The sequence below is a fragment of the Rutidosis leptorrhynchoides genome, chromosome 9 (genome assembly GCF_046630445.1).
Source record: "Rutidosis leptorrhynchoides isolate AG116_Rl617_1_P2 chromosome 9, CSIRO_AGI_Rlap_v1, whole genome shotgun sequence".
Classification (NCBI taxonomy): domain Eukaryota; kingdom Viridiplantae; phylum Streptophyta; class Magnoliopsida; order Asterales; family Asteraceae; genus Rutidosis; species Rutidosis leptorrhynchoides.
Genome location: NC_092341.1, coordinates 12,923,487 through 12,944,247, shown reverse-complemented (window position 1 = coordinate 12,944,247; position 20,761 = coordinate 12,923,487).

The window sequence follows — 20,761 nt, the reverse complement described above, 5'->3', positions numbered from 1 at the left end:
AAGTCAAGTCGAAAATCAAATGAGCTTAATATGATATTAACTCATTAATTCCGTATTACATCTGAAGAAATATACATACATATATTTTCATAAAGACTGTAATGAAAATTCTTTTGTACAAAATATTACTTGTGAAATCTTTAACGGGTAGGTAATTCTCGGGAAATATATAAGTTCACAATTAATATGTTATATTGTACATTCTTCAACTTTGATTCAAAAATTATTAACTATGCTCACAGCGATATACAATCGTTTCCATACAAATTCAAATACATATTCTGATATTGACGGATCAGAATCCAAGTCATAACTCTGAACCGGTGACATCATTCTTAGATCTCTACATCTTTCAAAGCTATACTTTGACTTCAAAACTATGCAAGATCCTTTAGCATTGTTTTTACTGAAAATAACCTTGCAATTCCTTTTCAAAGCATCCAGTATTATCAACCATTCAACCAGTCAACGACGACCTTTCAGACTTGTAATTTTGGCATCTACATTTTTGTTAATGGGGAACCTTTCATGTTGCACCACATTAACAGTAAAGGTACCAGCAAATTCATTAATCTGTGACGTAAAGTCTCTCCAAAAAACTATTATAATTGTTCATTGAAACCCTATCATGTACTCATCCACATCTTGTAACGGTAATTACCATTACAACTACCAGGAATTAACAATCGGTATTTTGAATCTCGTAGTATTTTCTACGACAACAGTTATATATAGATAACATCGATCTTCTAGACTTAGAGATTTCGAATGTAAAGTTTCTGAAAAACACCTTAAACTATGAACTAGTTCTCGAAATCTTGAAAAAATGCTGATGAAGCAGCAAAAACTGTAAACGACCTTAACAGTAAAAAGTTTGATGATAAAGGATAGTGTGCTGGCAAAGCTCAGAAAAAGAGAAAGTTTGAAACTGGAAAACGAATTGAGCAAAGTATGAAAGAGGCTGTGGATAAATCACAAGGACGAAATCTGCCTTCAAAGAATCCAAATGATTCAGTATCTGCTGAAGCCATTAACAAATACCTTGCTTCCGAATCTAAACCCTTGCGGACAATATTCTTCATCATCCTCTGATATTAGAAATTCTAAGATATCATCGTATCTTTCATTATAAATATCCTCGATATTTCTGAAGATATTTTTTTATAACCATTCTTATTTGAAATCATTCATCTCTTCGCGCTATCTGTGTTACATCATAAAAGAAACTATTTTAGTTTCTAAATTCTGAAACCTTCAAGTTTAAAATATCAATGTTTTGAAGTAGTGTTGGGAACTGAAGCATGAATTAGTATAATATAATGACACTTGATCAACGTGATTATATTACAGTAAGTCATGCTAAGTTTCTAATGAAACATGATAAAGGTTCACAGATCCCACCCTCATCATGAACCATGTTACATAACTCTTTCATTCTATTTAACCTCTAAACATATCAAGAAAATATTTTTCTTGATGATTCGGTTTTTTCGAGGTATTCTGGTAATTTGACAAGTCAGATTGTGCCATTACCGTTTCTTTCTTAGAATATTAATTATGTTCATTCCGAAATTCATACCTACGAATTCTGGACCATTATTCGCTTGAATTAAAGTCGGGAAGAGAAAACGAAAGCATTAAGCTCCGAAATATAATGAAAAATATAAAGCCCGAAAACAACCCCGAAATTACAAACCGTGTATATCAATGCGTATAGCAATATAAAGACACGGGAGAATGAAAAACAATATAACCCCAAGGTAATAGTAGAAGAAAATAACCTCCTCTGGTGGTAGATGAAAAAGAAGAATGAATGATATGATAGCCAAGAAAATATCAAGAATCAGAACTGGATGAAGCATTTTCACAAATCTTTTGTAAGTATGAAATAAGGAAGAAGATTATAGGAGTGGTGAAAATAAATGAAACGGAAAAGGTCAATTTATAGCAAAATATCAGACATAGCAATCGAGGCAGATTACGCATTTAATCAAAGGAAATCCTAATTTCCTTAAATTCCGAAGAATCAAATCTTATTTAAATTATGAAGATTTTCTATTCCTTAAATTCCGAAAATCAATAGTTACTACGTCAAGAGATAAGACGAATCTCTATTCACCATTTCACTCTATTACGATAACTTCCCTCATACGCTTCGAGTAATTGGATTTTTTTATCCATATTATTCAACGGTGATAAAAATTCTATTTATCAACACATAATTGTCATGAAAACATTTTTATTGTTAGCCATGACGACCTCACTCAAATTTCGGGACGAAATTTCTTTAACGGGTAGGTACTGTGATGACCCGAAAATTTCTGACCAAATTTAAACTTAATCTTTGTATGATTAACATTTCTGACACGATAAGCAAAGTCTGTAAAACTAAATCTCAAAATTTTTGAAATACTTTCATATATTCAAATACCTTTTGGTTATTCTTAACGATTATCGAACAATTATATGTATATAGATACATATATATATATATATATATATACTATAACTTGAAAACGTAACAATGTATTAATTGTTTGATACTGTACATTAAACTTATTGGTTTAAATATTTATTTGAATATATATGATAAGTTGGAATATTAATTATATGAATAACTTGCGACGTATATTTAAAACGTGTTTATGAATGTTGAAAATATATATTAACTTGGTCATAAAACGATTTGTTATTATATATATATATATATATATATATATATATATATATATATATATATATATATATATATATATATATATTAACAAATAGCGAGACAATGATTTATAGAAGTAAACGACCAAAACATTCGAAAGTTTAAGATACACTTTGAATGATATAGTTTATTGATAATTTAAGACTATATTTTGACAAAGGTACGAGTCACAAAACGTAAATTGCGAGTTTTCTAAGCGTACAAAAATGCGTTCGAGAAACCGGAATCGGGACATAAGTCGAGTGACAACGTACGAGTCATCGGAACGAAAATTACAAGTCAACTATGCACATGAATTTAATATAATATATAATTAATTATTTAAATTATATATATTATATATATTATAAAATATTATGTCGACAAACAAGAAGTTAAAAATTTGTGAGCTGTCCCAGGGTGCCATGCGATCGCATGGCCTTGAAGCACAAATCCCATGCGATCGCATGGGGTACTTTTTCAGAAAAGGTTCTATAAATTCAAACGATTTCATTTCAATCACACACATATTTATTTATGTTACTTCCTCCGTATTTAAATTATTATTATTATTATTATTATTATTATTATTATTATTATTATTATTATTATTATTATTAAGATTAATATTATTATTAATCTTATTAATTATTAGTATTATTAATTATTAATTAGTAATATACATAAAATACTACGGCGAGGTTATGAGCGTGTCACTTTCAAAAATGGGTTTTTGAGCGGGATAAAGTTAAGAAAATTATGGGTTATAGCTATGGAGGTAATGGGTAATGTTCATGGGTATTATTTACAAGTCAAACCTACTGTTATCATCTATGTTATGTCTACGTACTTTTTTGCAATATTGAATCACAATATTGATACGTAAGCATTTATATTTTATCTTTTATACATTAATTGTGTATCCATGTCTAGTGCTCGAGTATATATATTTATACATGTTTGTATGCTAAATTTCGTCGTTAAACAGTTTATAATGAATCACGAATTAAATACATATATTACTGGTAAAAGGTATATGATATACATGTTTTTGAAAAGCTGGCGAAAAATCAATAACTTTTCATTTAGACACCGAATTGTTTCGATGAACGGATTAAAAGATATGATCAACTGAATTATGATTGACGTTAATTGAAATTGCTTTTGAATCTGCAATTAAGATTTAAACAACTTGTTTACGAGATTGATAAAGTGAACTTTTAAATATTACCAACCGAGTAAATGACTCCTTATATAAGGTATGTCTCATTTTGTTGAACTATTGTCAAAATTGACTTTTTAAAACGACTTTGGATAACTTTTGTATGTCGATCTCGAGCATTAGGATTATGATACACTATGACCTGACCTAACTTGATAGACATTTATTGACCAACATATGTTCTCTAGGTTGAGATCTACGGTTATTTGGTAATCCGAGTTTCAGTCACATTTTGGTGAACGACTTTATATGCTGCTAAGTTGAGTTTCATATGATCCCTTTTACTCAATATATTTTTGGGCTGAGAATACATGTGACTGTTTATAAATACTGAAAATACTAGATTTATATGCGTGAGTTTCATTTGCTCCCTTTTTAATTGCTTTTGCAATCTATATTTTTGGGCTGAGAATACATGCACTTTATTTTAAACACAATGGATACAAGTACATATTAAATTCTACACTGAGTTTGAACCGAAAATCCCTTAGCTTTGGTAACTAGTAACTGCCGGTTATAAGAACTGGTGGGCGCGAGTAGTAGTATATTGATCCATAGGGCTTGATATCCCCGTCCGCGCTAGAGCACTAGCCTTTTAACGGACGTATGCTATTTGAGAAGCGTACACGTTGGTTTGCGTGTATTATTAAGATGATTATACAAAGGGTATAAATTATATATACGTTAAGTTTAGTTACCAGGGTGCTCAATCTTGTAGAATATTTTGATAAATGTTTCTGGATGAAACAACTGAAATCTTGTGATCCACCTTTATGTACAGATTATGCAAAACATTAAAACTATGAACTCACCAACCTTTGTGTTGACACTTGTTAGCATGTTTATTCTCAGGTTCCCTAGAAGTCTTCCGCTGTTTGCTTACATGTTATACAAGCTATGTGCATGGAGTCTTGCATGCTTTATTCAAGAAAACGTTGCATTCACAAAACCATCATCATGTATCTATTTTGACTGCATTGTCAACGAAAGTATTATTGTAAACTATTATTTACGGTGATTGTCTATATGTAGAAATCATCAGATGTCGAAAACCTTGGAATTAAATATTCATTTATGGTATGCCTTTTCAAAAGAATGCAATGTTTACAAAATGTATCATATAGAGGTCAAATACCTCGCAATGAAATCAATGAATGACGTGTTCATCCATATGGATTTGGAGCGATCGTCACACCGGACCTAATCGGTCACGAGCAAAGTGCATTCTTAAAAAATCGTTTCATCCTTGATGGTGCACTCACTGTCAACGAAAGTATCGACTTTTTAAAATCAAAAAAGCAAAAGGGGATATTGTTCAAAGTTGATTTTGAAAAAGCCTTTGATTGTTTAAATTGGAATTTTCTCTTGGAAGTTATGAAGAGTATGGGGTTTGGGGATAAATGGAGAAAATGGATTCATGCTTGTCTAAGTTCGGCATCAATTTCTATCCTTATTAACGGGTCACCAACGAACGAATTTTCCTTATCCCGTGGGGTTAGACAAGGTGATCCGCTATCCCCCTTTTTGTTCATTATAGCGGCCGAAGGTTTGAATATCTTAATTAAAGCGGCCACGGAGAAGGGTGTTTTCAAGGGTGTCGAGATCGGTAACGATAAAATCCTAATTTCGCATCTCCAATATGCGGATGACACGTTGTTTTTGGGAGAATGGTCTCATGAAAATGCATATAGTCTAAGTAATCTCCTTATTTGCTTTGAACTTGCTTCGGGTCTTAAAGTCAACTTTCCAAAAAGTTGCCTTTATGGTGTAGGAGTCGATTATGATGAAGTTTGTCATTTGGCGAATCGTATCGGTTGTCAAGTAGGTAAATTCCCGTTCATTTACCTTGGGTTGCCTATTGGTTCCAAAATGAACAAGTTAAAAGATTGCAACCCTATTGTTGAGAAAATAAAAACTAGACTCTCGGATTGGAAAATGCGAACGATGTCATTCGGTGGAAGAGTAGTGCTAATCAAATCGATCCTCAATAGTCTTCCGTTGTACTATTTCTCTATTTTTCGTGTCCCGCCTTGTGTGTTGAAAATACTCGAGAGTGTGAGACGTAACTTCTTTTGGGGCGGGACGGGTTCGGGTTCTAAAATGTGTTAGGTTAAGTGGGAGGATGTCATTGCTTCATACGAAAATGGGGGTTTAAATTTTGGGTCTCTTAAAAGCAAAAATTTGGCTCTTTTGAGGAAATGGTGGTGGAGGTTTAAAACCGAAACCAATTCTCTTTGGGTCAAAGTCATTAAAAGTATCCACGGTTCTTATGGTGGCTTGGGGTCGAGGCGTGATTCATTTCATTCCTCGTCCGCGGGTCTTTGGTATAAATTTTTTTTAGCAGGTACTACAATTGAAGATTTAAATGTTCCATTCAAGAGTGCATTTGTGAAGATCATCGGGGACGGTTCGACAACATCATTTTGGCAGGAACAATGGGCTGGAAATTTTTCACTTAGTGAGAAATTTCCACGTCTATACAGGCTTGAAAACGTGAAAAATTGCTCCATCCAAGATAGGATTTTGTTCAGCGAGTCAGGTACTTCCTTCTCATAGGATTGGGTTCGTCAGCCTTCGGGAAGAACGGGCTCTGAATTACTGGAGTTATCTACCATCCTAGCAAACTTCTCTTTTAATCTTAATAATCGTGATTCTTGGTCTTGGACGTTGGATAACTCAGGTATATTCACGGTCAAAAGTCTGTCAGAGGCTATTGATGATGGGATGTTCACATCGTGTGGGTCAGCTTTTGGAACTCTCCGTAATCGGCTCGTGCCAAAAAAATTGGAAATTTTCGTTTGGAGAGCAATCAAAAAACGAATTCCGGTTAGATGCGAGCTTGATAAAAGAGGGATTGACCTACATAGTGTAATATGTCAACTATGCGATGATGATATAGAAACGGTTGAACACTCACTTATATTTTGTAAATGTGCTATGGATCTTTGGAGTCGAGTGTACAAATGGTGGGGACTAGGAAACTTCTCTAACTTTAGCGTTAATGAGGCTCTTCAAGGTAACAACGGTGCGGTTACGACAAGATTGGGGGAAAAAATTTGGCAAGCGACGGAATGGGTTTGTGCTTATTATCTTTGGAAAAACCGCAACAATAAAGTTTTTCGTGCAAAAAGTTGGCTGGTTTCGGTATTATTGAACGATATTCAAATCAAGGCTTTCGATTGGATTTCTCATCGGGTACGGGGATTGGATTTAGATTGGCTTACATGGTTAAATAATCCAAACTCATACTTAGTTTCTTCATAATCTAATTCATTCAGTACAATGTAATATATATATATATATATATATATATATATATATATATATATATATATATATATATATATATATATATATGTGTGTGTGTGTGTGTGTTCTGTTATGGGGTTTGTTCTCCTCACAAACCCTTTAGCTGATTCTGTAATCGGGTTGGGCTGCCCACTGCAAATAGCCCATTCGTGTAGCCCATACGGGTATTATTGTTAATATTAATGAATTTTTCTTGCTTTTCAAAAAAAAAAAAAAAAAAAAAATTATAAAACGTATAATTAACTTTGTGTAATGAACGACAAGTTAATAAAAAGATAAAAATAATGAGTTAATTAACTTTCGTGAACAAAATGTAATACTTTAAACTTGTAGCCTTTAAACATTAAACTAGAACATTTAATGAGTTATTTTAACTAATCAAAAGTGCAAGGTTTAAAATGAAAAAGTTCCATGGAATGCCCTAACTTGTTCCCTAAGTCTAACTTGTTCCCTAAGTAAACCTAACCCTAACCCTAATTCTAGAACCCTCTAATCTTCCCTATAAATAGAGGCCTAGGCTAGAGCTAAACATGTACCAAATCTCATTCACAAATCTCTCTCTAAAATCTCTCCCCGCTCTCCCTATTTTCGGCTCAAAAACCGAAATCACCACCCCCACCATCGAATTTCTTCAACAAGATCTTCAAGGGTTTTCAAACAATCTTCAAGATCTTCAAGTGATCTTCAAGGTTGTTCATCATGTTCTTCGTGTTTGTCGAAGATCTTCAAGGTGTTCTTCAAATCTTCAAGGTTTTGATCTTCATCTTCAAGTGTTCATCAACTTTTCTTGTTAATCTTCATCCATCTTCAAGGTATAAGACTATAAACCTAAACATGTCCATTCAATTCCTGTTTTGATTCATTTTTGTTCTTGATCCATATTAATCATGCGTAATTAACCTAAAACATTATATATATATACATGCAAGTCGACATATATACATATATGTCGACTACAAAAATATATATATATATATATATATATATATATATATATATATATATATATATATATATATATATATATATATAATGTATGATCTACAAACCCTAAATATCTAACTCTAATTTATTTAAACCTAATCAAATATCATTAATTGAATATATAGTCACTTATTAAAATTAATTAGAGTATACCAAATATCTTTAGTTATTAAGCTTGCTAACCTTGTTTTAAGTATGACTAAACTCGTATTTATTAGAACACTAATTTTTCAGAAACTAAAAAAGTCTTATTCTCTTATTTTGAGTTCATATTTGGATTCCCCTTTCAAAACCAATCAAAATGCATATAAATATCATGCGATTTGGATTAAAATTGAGTTAGATATGGTTAAAACAATTTTTGAAGTTTCCATATAAAATAAATCCGAACTTTTTCATAAATTTTATAAAAATCAATAACTTACTTAATAAGATAACTATTAGACATATTAAATTAATAAATTTATATTTTAAAGTTATCTTGTTTAAATAATTTTATAATATATATACACGACACATATATTGTTCATATATTATTAAAACTCTAAATTAACTTTAACTTAAACCTAATTAATTAAACCTAAAACCTAGGACATTAATTAAACCCTAGTCATTTATTACAAACCCTAATCATTAAAATAACTAACCCTAATTAATGAAACTCTAATACTACTTATACTAATAATTGACATGTATACACTATTACTATTACTAACACCTATAACCTACTACTTATATTATAGCACATAAGAAAATTTTGGGATATGTATTAGAGATGTATAGATCTTCGAACTTTCTTGACGAATGGTTTCTACGAGACTCTAGGCAGAGGGTTTGGATTTCCGATTTAAAGGGTCCTACGGCTCAAGTCCCTAGATCTGAAATGGCCATTTGAAGGGAAAGGGGTGATTGGAAGCTTATCTAATACGACAAGTATCCTAAAATGGAAAACACTCTTAAAGTAGAAACTTTCTAGTTATAGAAACTTACTAAAATAAGGAACCTACTAAAAATGGAAACTTTCTAAAAATAGAAACTTACTAGGTGTAATGACCCGGAAATTTCTGACCAAATTTAAACTTAATCTTTGTATGATTAACATTTCCGACACGAAAAGCAAAGTCTGTAAAACTGAATCTCAAAATTTTTGAACTACTTTTATATATTTAAATACCCTTCGGTTGTTTTCAACGATTCGCGAACATTATATGTAAATAGATACATATATGCTATAACTTGAAAAGGTAACAATGCAATAATTGTTTGATACCGTACATTAAACTTATTGGTTTAAATATCTATTTGAATATATATGATAAGTTGAAATATTTATTTTTAAAATTTATTTATAAATAACTTCCAATGTGTATTTAAAAACTGATTTATGTATATTAAAAAGATATATACATATATATAATTTCAAGTTATTTAGTAAACGATAGTAACATTCGTTTATTGATTCGATTGATATTTAGATAAGTTAACTAAAGCGTTTAAGATGAACCAGTAAAACACTAATTTGCTACAGTATTTTCAAATTGCTACAGTACCCAAAATGCTACAGTGTTTTCGAAAATCACTATTTGCTACAGTGAATTGCTACAATAAAAATTGACTTTTCTACAGTAACTTTGCTACAGTAAACACTATTTTAAAATGTATTTTAACAAATAGCGAGAAGATGATTTATAGAAGTAAATGACCAAAACACTCAAATATATAAGTTATATTTCGAGTGATATAATTTAGGGATAATTTAAGGTTATATTTTGACTAAGTTACGTGTCCCAAAATGTAATGTACAAGTTTTCTCAGCGTATGAAAGGACATTCGAAAAACCGGAACCGGGACATAAGTCGAGTGACGACGTACGACATATCGGAACAAAAATTACAAGTCAACTATGCACGTGAATTTAATATAATATATAATTAATTATATAAATTATATATATTATATATTAATATAAAAATTATGTCGACAAACGTTTGGACAAAAGTTTTGTGAGCTGGAAAAGGACCCCATGCGATCGCATGGGAATCCTTCTACCAAGCCATGCGATCGCATGGCAGTGGATTTCAGGCCAAGTGCTATAAATTCGATCAAATTCTGTTTTTTTTTGCTCATTCACTTCTCTCTTATATTCCTCCGTATAAATATATTATTATTATTATTATTATTATTATTATTATTATTATTATTATTATTATTATTATTATTATTATTAATATTAATATTATTATTTATCTTAATATTATTATTAGTAATATTAGTATTAGACATAAAATACTACGACGAGTTCATGAGAGTCTCACTTTCAAAATGAGTTTTGAACGGGTTAGAGCTAAGGAAACTATGGGTTATTGCCAAGGAGGTTATGGGTAATGTTCAAGGGTATTGTTCTCAAGTCAAACCTAGTGTTTATCATCTCTGTTGCGTCTACTTACTTTTCTAAAATATTAAATCACAATATTGATACGTTGAGATCTACGGTTATTTGGTAATCCGAGTTTCGGTCACATTTTGGTGAACGACTTTATACGCTGCTAAGGTGAGTTTCATTTGCTCCCTTTTTAATTGCTTTTGCAATCTATATTTTTGGGCTGAGAATACATGCACTTTATTTTAAAAACAATGGACACAAGTACACACTAAATTCTACACCGAGTTTGAACCGAAAATCCCTTAGCTTTGGTAACTAGTAACTGCCAGTTATAAGAACTGGTGGGCGCAAGTAGTTATATATGGATCCATAGGGCTTGATATCCCCGTCCGAGCTAGAGCACTATCCTTTTAACGGACGTATGCTATTTGAGAAGCGTACACGTTGGTTTGCGTGTATTATTAAGATGATTATACAAAGGGTACAAATTATATATACGTTAAGTTTAGTTACCAGGGTGCTCAATTTTGTAGAATATTTTGATAAACGTTTCTGGATAAAACAATTGAAATCTTGTGATCCACCTTTATATACAGATTATACGAAACATTAAAACTATGAACTCACCAACCTTTGTGTTGACTTGTAACAACCCAAACCAACCCGCATTAAACCGCGTTAAATTTACAAAATAAAAAAAAAATTGCTGAACTGCCACCTGGCGCGGCGCGCCATATAGGCCGCGCGGCGCGCCAAACCTGACTGTCCGGAAAGTCTTTAAATGCGAAAATGTTTGACTAGTTCCCGACATATTTAGGCGTAACGCTTTTAACCCCATGTTCCATATATAAAAACTAGCACGTTCTATTAATAAAATTATGTTTACGAAGCGGGGCCCACATTGACCCAAATTACCCCTTAAGTACCAAAATACAATTTTCGACCATAAGACTTTTAATACAAAACAAAGCCGAGCATGGCAATTGGGGATACGCTACCCAATCCTAATAAATCCAAAAGCAAGCCTTCTACGCAAACTATGCAAGTCCTCTAATCCTCGCGCTTACCCGAGCCACCATCCGCATGCAATCTATAAAAAGAGTCAACAACGAGAGGGTAAGCTAACGCTTAGTGAATGATAATATACTACATACATATATATGTATAAAATGGACACGCCACAAAATAACAAATACCGCATACCGAGGCATCCATATAAGGCACTACACAAAGCATACCGTACGATCTCTAAGCAACGAGCTAAAGATACAATAACAATATAAGTTCACCAACGACGATGTGAACAACGCCAAATAGCTACACCCGGAGGGTTAGCTATAACACAACAATACATTAATATATAACAATATAAACGAACAAGGTTAACACCTTAACCCAATACCGAGAACCAAATACCACAATGAAGATTGGCCGAACTACACGAGCCTTAGTAATCCGAAACCACACGAGATTACTATCTTCACAACATCGAGGTTGGCCGAACTACACGAGCCTTAGTAATCCGAAACCACACGAGATTACTACCTTAATAAGATGACCGAACTACACGAGTCACCATGAATCCAAACTACACGAGATTCATTTGATAAGATGACCGAAACCACACGCGTCATCGTGAATCCGAAACCACACGCGATTCACATCTCCAACTCAAACCCACGGTCACGGGATTATAAAATCCACCACATCGGGGCTACAACATCCAAATCACAATCACGTGTGATAATGTACACACGAACGTGTACTTCGCCAAAGATGGTCAACCAAACGCACAACCGTGCCAATTGGACTTATACAAAAGTCCATCAAGTCCACCTACATGTGAAGTGAGCTCTATAGCCGAGAATCACTCCACCCGACCCGCACCCATCCTACACATACATATGTACATAGGATAATATCACTCACCTTGAAGTCTTGAAGAGTGCTTCCAAGTAATCCGCAAGTCGCCAATGGGAAATACCTAATCCATTATCACAATTACAACATTACACTTAGAGTGGATTCACAATTCAACCCAATTCAACCATTAGTGCAATTTCGACCCAAATGCACTTCCAAGCACAAACCGTGCCCAAACTAACCCATAATCACTAACACAAGTGAGAATGGTCCCAATATGTCAATTAAACTCGAACTCAAGTGTCAAACACGTGTCATACCCATTTTGACACTTAAACCCTAATTTTGACCCATAAAGGTCAAAATCTCATCCTTTACAAGTTTTGACACCTAAACACATTTAACTCGGTTCTATACTTCAACTTAATCCATTTTAAGTTTATAAACATCATTAAATCGCCAATTGGGTCATAATTACCACCGAACCCTAATTTGACCCAAAGTCACAATTAGTCAACCATAATACCCTAAATGGGTTCCAATACTTCAATAATCACTATACCTAGTGATTAAACTCCAAACCAAAGCCTAATCAAGGCCAAATCGTCATCCAACCCAAAACCCGCCAAGTGACAAGAATAACTAGTCACCATAAACCCATTTCATCACCTAAAAGGGTTACACAACAATTTAACTCAAAACCCTAACTTGAATATCAAATCAAATAAATGAAATTCGGAGTTTGAGCTTACCAATACCACCACAACGTAGCTAGGAACGAAAGGAACAACTTTAAAACCCGAGACTTTGAACGATTCGAGCTTCTTCTTCACCAAAACCTCAAATCTCTCTCTAGACCTCACTCTCTCTCTAAGAATGGATGAAGATGATGAATGGATGTGAAATGATCCAAAGTTAGATCTAAACCAACTGATATGGCTCACAAATCCGGCCCCAAGTGAATTTACCAAATTACCCTTCATTTAAAATAATTAAAAATAAAGGATTCTGTCAGCGCGATTCGGCGCGGCGCGCACCAGACCCGCGCGGCGCGCAAGTAGTCAGTTTCAGGTTCTTTTGCTTTTTAACTAAATATAAATATTAAACGAAGCCCGTTCTCGTATGTCTTTTATAAACAAGTATACAAAATAAATATTCGGGTCTTACAACTCTCCCCCACTTAAACTCGATCACGTCCTCGTGATCCTCGTCACTTAACCAAACGGACCCCACTTACGGTCCTAAACATAAGTTCCAACCCGACTTTCCTAGGCAACTATTCTCATTGAAGCACCTTTAACACTAAAATCGTCATCCGCGATTTTCTCAAATCCACAATCCGAGCACTAAAACCATGCTCCTTCCCTAACATCGGGAAAACTCAACCAATCTCGTACCGAGATATAAATCCCTTAGCGTACTATTACAGAGTACAACGCTAAAAGCACCTAAGTCCCAACCTAAGGTCAACAACCCGAACCGATGAAGACCGATCCAAACGAATCCTTACGGATAACACCACTCAATAGACATCCCTTGTAGTGCGCAATACGACCAATACGCAACTACCGTAACATCATAATCCAACGGTTAAAAACCGATAGCGCCCAAACGACTATGGAAACGCAAATCCCAAGGTGTACGAAATCAACCATCGTCACACCCATAACCAACATGTGAGCGAAACACGGCTATCGCATCACTAATCTCACAACATGGTCCTCACGACCCCACCATCGGTGTATAAAACAACCGACAGATCACACAACACGAAGGCTGGCCGAAAACACACGCGCCTTAGTGAATTCGAACTACACGCGACTCACTACCTTCACCACAACACAATCGGGAATGGCCGAACTACACGCGCCATAGTGAATCCGAACTACACGAGAGTCACTATCCCAGAGGAATGACCGAACTACACGAGTCATTTGTGAATCCGAACTACACGAGACTCACTCCTCAATACAATGACCGAAACCACACGAGTCATTTGTGAATCCGAACTACACGAGATTCACTTCCACAACATCGAGGTTGGCCGAACTACACGAGCCTTAGTAATCCAAAACCACACGAGATTACTACCTCAATAAGATGACCGAACTACACGAGTCACCATGAATCCGAACTACACGAGATTCATTCCGCTAAGATGACCGAACTACACGCGTCATCGTGAATCCGAAAACACACGCGATTCACAACCATGATGAAGTCAGCGGACCCGAAGATCATGCTTCACCAATCTCAACACCGGATGAAGTCAGCGGACCTGAAGATCATGCTTCACCGATATAACACCACGCTCATGATGAAGTCAGCGGACCCCGAAAGTCATGCTCCACCAATCACGTACTCCCATGATGAAGTCAGCGGACCCTAAAGATCATGCTTCATCAATCAACCATACCATAATGAAGTCAGCGGACCCCGAAAGTCATGCTTCATTAATCACAATCCCATGATGAAGTCAGCGGACTCCGAAAGTCATGCTTCATCAATCAACAATCCCACGATGAAGTCAGCGGACCCCGAAGGTCATGCTTCATCTATCACATACGCACTTTCGGCCTCAAACACCGAGTCGTGCAACATCACGCTCTGCTACACTACAGTGAACCCTAGCGGACCACTAACCATCCATAATCGAGCAAGAACCACCTATACCAAACATAGGTACCAAACAATAATTCTCCAAAAGAGAACCCGACACACACCTCCTTAACCGAAGGATTTCACCTTGCTCGCCACATACGTCCATTATCCCTCAACGAGATTTACCACATTACCACCTTGGTGATAATTCAAATCCAAAATCATAAGTACAATTTATCCAAAATTGTGCTCTACCACAAATCGACCCAACCAGGTCTCGACAGCATTTTCCGGATCTACCAATAGCATCATCCGAAATCTCACACTAAAACTTCCTCGTGCGGGAGTGTAACTCCCCCACTTAGAACCACGTTCCATATCCACAACTCGTACAACCGCACAATGCTACCACAGGTAGACTTTACCAATAATTGGGCTCACACGACCCATTACCACATCTTGCTCCAACCTTGAGCACACGAAGGATTTTAACCAACCCTTAAACACTTTGTACAAAAAGTGTACCGCAACACAATCGGAGTCGAACACCACGCTAGTAGGTATAAAAGAGGCACCTAATGTCGCGTCATAAAGACTCCATTACCAACACACATCGAGATTTAAAACACTCGATCTCAAGGGTTCCAACCAACCGACGAACCTCATGATTCGTCACTTCAACATAAAAGCGAACACGCGCTTAACAACCAAACACCAAAACCATTTCCGTGGCTTGGTAGAAACGTTTCCCAAATACTAAGGAATGCTTGGTTGCACTAAGTCTTACGCCCTTCGCCCGTCAATCAATCATCAACATAGGGTACTTCCATTGGGAACGTCACCCATAGCATAACATGCACAACAAAGGCACGCAACTCAAACTCAAACGGCATTTAATAAATAATCAAAAGACATATTTATCAAAATTAAACGTACCTTAACGTCTCCTGGCCGCACCCGTCCCCGCTAACTTGGGACATTCCGACTTACGATGTCCTTCTTTTTGGCAATTGAAGCACACCATACCATCACCCTTTGGTACCGAACATTCCCAAGACTTGTGACCCCTCACGCCACAATTGTAACATCTAGCCGCACTAGAATCCGACATACCCGTTCGCGTACCACCCGTGCTCACACTCGGACCCTTAGCCCTCTTACTCGGAGCACCGTAAGAAACGACCCTTCGCTCACTTGAAGGTTCACCCCTTTTCGATCGTGAATACGACTCGAAACCTCTAGCCAAGTCGAATAATTCCGAAAACGATTTCGCTCGACCCCGGCTAATTTTACTTTTCAAGTCATCATTCAAGGTCCGATAGAAATCTCCCATCAACAAACGATCATTCCCCAAATACTCCGGACAAAAACGAGCCTTCGCCATAAAGGTCGTCTTGAGAGTACTCAAATCCATAGATCCTTGTCGCAAATTTCGCAACTCATTACGCAATTCCCACAAATCGGCCGAAGTCCGGAACTCCTCGAAGAATTCCTCCTTAAAGTCGTCCCACGATAAAGCCATAAACGTCTCGCCACCGACAAGATCAATCTTACCATCCAACCAATCCCTTGCCCTACCCCGCAACAAACTCGTAGCGAGTCTCGTCTTTCTCTCGGGAGGGCAATCAATAGTACGGAAACACCCTTCGACGTCCGAAATCCAAGTTGTGCTTACCAAAGGATCCGGCTTTCCGTCATACATCGGAGGTTTAGTCCTCATGAAGCTCTTAAGATAACGCTCCATTTCACCACTACTTTGAAGTTCGGAATACCTCCTTTCCATTATTTCTTCTAACGCACCCATTTGCTCCGCAACGGCGGCCGCAACTCTAGTATTAAACTCCTCGTCATTCGTCTCGATCTCGTTTCGCGTCGCCATTCTAAAGAATGCAAAACGATTAGTCCACGAACGTGTAAAACCGTACGCACGACACAGCCCCATCTTGCTAAACACTCATCGTACATCACTTGTTAGACACGATTTGCACCCGTAATAAGGTTTGCAAGTTCTTATTACGCACACATGCCGCATCGACTCGTTAGTACAACGACCGTCTCGCTCGATGATATACACAAACACAACCAAAATTCTACGCAGTACAAACACACGCGAGAATTATTATCACAACACAACAACATATTAATAATATCCGCATTACTAATATAAACGTTAGTCAACCTATAGCCAAGGCACTAACCAAACCCATTCCGACCCGTAATCCTACAAGTCCCGCAACAATTTAAGCACACACAAGTCTAAGTCTAGGCACCTATCTCAAGTCACCTAAATCCCTTAGACCATGCTCTGATACCACTTGTAACAACCCAAACCAACCCGCATTAAACCGCGTTAAATTTACAAAATAAACAAAAATTGCTGAACTGCCACCTGGCGCGGCGCGCCATATAGGCCGCGCGGCGCGCCAAACCTGACTGTCCGGAAAGTCTTTAAATGCGAAAATGTTTGACTAGTTCCCGACATATTTAGGCGTAACGCTTTTAACCCCATGTTCCATATATAAAAACTAGCACGTTCTATTAATAAAATTATGTTTACGAAGCGGGGCCCACATTGACCCAAATTACCCCTTAAGTACCAAAATACAATTTTCGACCATAAGACTTTTAATACAAAACAAAGCCGAGCATGGCGATTGGGGATACGCTACCCAATCCTAATAAATCCAAAAGCAAGCCTTCTACGCAAACTATGCAAGTCCTCTAATCCTCGCGCTTACCCGAGCCACCATCCGCATGCAATCTATAAAAAGAGTCAACAACGAGAGGGTAAGCTAACGCTTAGTGAATGATAATATACTACATACATATATATGTATAAAATGCACACGCCACAAAATAACAAATACCGCATACCGAGGCATCCATATAAGGCACTACACTAAGCATACCGTACGATCTCTAAGCAACGAGCTAAAGATACAATAACAATATAAGTTCACCAACGACGATGTGAACAACGCCAAATAGCTACACCCGGAGGGTTAGCTACAACACAACAATACATTAATATATAACAATATAAACGAACAAGGTTAACACCTTAACCCAATACCGAGAACCAAATACCACAATGAAGATTGTCCGAACTACACGAGCCTTAGTAATCCGAAACCACACGAGATTACTATCTTCACAACATCGAGGTTGGCCGAACTACACGAGCCTTAGTAATCCGAAACCACACGAGATTACTACCTCAATAAGATGACCAAACTACACGAGTCACCATGAATCCGAACTACACGAGATTCATTTGATAAGATGACCGAAACCACACGCGTCATCGTGAATCCGAAACCACACGCGATTCACATCTCCAACTCAAACCCACGGTCACGGGATTATAAAATCCACCACATCGGGGCTACAACATCCAAATCACAATCACGTGTGATAATGTACACACGAACGTGTACTTCGCCAAAGATGGTCAACCAAACGCACAACCGTGCCAATTGGACTTATACAAAAGTCCATCAAGTCCACCTACATGTGAAGTGAGCTCTATAGCCGAGAATCACTCCACCCGACCCGCACCCATCCTATACATACATATGTACATAGGATAATATCACTCACCTTGAAGTCTTGAAGAGTGCTTCCAAGTAATCCGCAAGTCGCCAATGGGAAATACCTAATCCATTATCACAATTACAACATTACACTTAGAGTGGATTCACAATTCAACCCAATTCAACCATTAGTGCAATTTCGACCCAAATGCACTTCCAAGCACAAACCGTGCCCAAACTAACCCATAATCACTAACACACATGAGAATGGTCCCAATATGTCAATTAAACTCGAACTCAAGTGTTAAACACGTGTCATACCCATTTTGACACTTAAACCCTAATTTTGACCCATAAAGGTCAAAATCTCATCCTTTACAAGTTTTAACACCTAAACACATTTAACTAGGTTCTATACTTCAACTTAATCCATTTTAAGTTTATAAACATCATTAAATCGCCAATTGGGTCATAATTACCACCGAACCCTAATTTGACCCAAAGTCACAATTAGTCAACCATAATACCCTAAATGGGTTCCAATACTTCAATAATCACTATACCTAGTGATTAAACTCCAAACCAAAGCCTAATCAAGGCCAAATCGTCATCCAACCCAAAACCCGCCAAGTGACAAGAATAACTAGTCACCATAAACCCATTTCATCACCTAAAAGGGTTACACAACAATTTAACTCAAAACCCTAACTTGAATATCAAATCAAATAAATGAAATTCGGAGTTTGAACTTACCAATACCACCACAACGTAGCTAGGAACGAAAGGAACAACTTTAAAACCCGAGACTTTGAACGATTCGAGCTTCTTCTTCACCAAAACCTCAAATCTCTCTCTAGACCTCTCTCTCTCTCTAAGAATGGATGAAGATGATGAATGGATGTGAAATGATCCAAAGTTAGATCTAAACCAACTGATATGGCTCACAAATCCGGCCCCAAGTGAATTTACCAAATTACCCTTCATTTAAAATAATTAAAAACAAAGGATTCTGTCAGCGCGATTCGGCGCGGCGCGTACCAGACCCGCGCGGCGCGCAAGTAGTCAGTTTCAGGTTCTTTTGCTTTTTAACTAAATATAAATATTAAACGAAGCCCGTTCTCGTATGTCTTTTATAAACAAGTATACAAAATAAATATTCGGGTCTTACAACACTTGTTAGCATGTTTATTCTCAGGTTTCCTAGAAGTCTTCCGCTGTTTGCTTAGATGTTAGACAAGCTATGTGCATGGAGTCTTACATGACATATTTTTCAAGGAAACGTTGCATTCACCAAATCATCACCATGTATCTTATTTTGACTGCATTGTCAACGGAAGTACTGTTGTAAACTATTATTTATGGTGATTGTCTATATGTAGAAATCATTAGATGTCGAAAACCTTTGATTTAAATATTCATTTATGGTGTGCCTTTTCAAAATAATGCAATGTTTACAAAACGTATCATATAGAGGTCAAATACCTCGCAATGAAATCAATGAATGACGTGTTCGTCCATATGGATTTGGAGCGATCGTCACACTAGGAAAGGAAACTTAGTAAAACGAACTATACTTAAAACACTATCATACTTAAACAACTACTTAAATTTGGGCAAAACACTTACTACTCTTAAATGTCATAGGTTGACTTTTCTGCTCACTCATCCAACTTTCTATTCCGAGGAATAACTAGCTCTCTCTCTACTTACTAAGGTGAACTTCATAGCCCCACTTTCTATTGTGCACAACTTACTTACTTTACTTGGGGTGAGACACATGCTGTTTTTACTTTTTACACTTTAGACACAAGTACCAAACTGTTAAACTATGCTATACCCGGCTATGTCCGACTAAGTCCCTACAGTGATATTTTTAATTGCTGCTGCATGCTTAATTATTGGGGGTAGGCCTATTGGGAGTAACGTCCCCGATACATTTGACTCAGTCTTTGTATTACTTGATAATGAATTTAAAACCGACAAGGACAGACACAACTTGTCATGGGGCAAACTTAAACGTTTAGTCTAAATATCACGCCTTGGCATAACTTTCTGATCCTGCGGGAGATCAACTTTACAAACTAAATCTTGTGGTCTAAAAACAACTATTCCTACTTTTGTTAAACCTATGAACTTCACTCAACCTTTTTGGTTGACACTTTAGCATGTTT